The 386-nt window shown below is 41.5% G+C and overlaps 1 non-coding gene across 1 annotated transcript; it reads left to right on the forward strand.

Moving 5' to 3' along the window:
- Positions 1-100: 100 nt before the first annotated feature.
- On the forward strand, positions 101-208 carry LOC127747008 (small nucleolar RNA R71). The gene has a single exon (XR_008008813.1). It is a non-coding gene; the product is annotated as a small nucleolar RNA R71 (small nucleolar RNA).
- The last annotated feature ends 178 nt before the right edge of the window (positions 209-386 follow it).

Here is a 386-nt window from a genome sequence, read left to right on the forward strand (position 1 = left end):
TCTTCTTCAGATGAAGAGATCCTCCAGCAGAGCTATCCAAAGACATCTTGGATAGTTCAGAGAGACCATCATAGAAAATACCTATGATGCTCCATTCAGAAAGCATATCAGAAGGACACTTTCTGATTAATTGTTTGTATCTTTCCCATGCTTCATAGAGGGACTCTCCTTCCTTCTGTCTGAAGGTTTGGACTTCCACTCTAAGCTTACTCAATTTTTGAGGTGGAAAGAACTTTGCCAAGAAGGCATTGACTAGCTTTTCCCAAGAGTTCAGGCTTTCTTTAGGTTGTGATTCCAACCATACCCTAGCTCTATCTCTTACAGCAAAAGGGAATAGCATAAGTCTGTAGACCTCAGGGTCAACCCCATTAGTCTTAACAGTGTCA

This window comes from Arachis duranensis, chromosome 4 (assembly GCF_000817695.3).
Source record: "Arachis duranensis cultivar V14167 chromosome 4, aradu.V14167.gnm2.J7QH, whole genome shotgun sequence".
NCBI lineage: Eukaryota > Viridiplantae > Streptophyta > Magnoliopsida > Fabales > Fabaceae > Arachis > Arachis duranensis.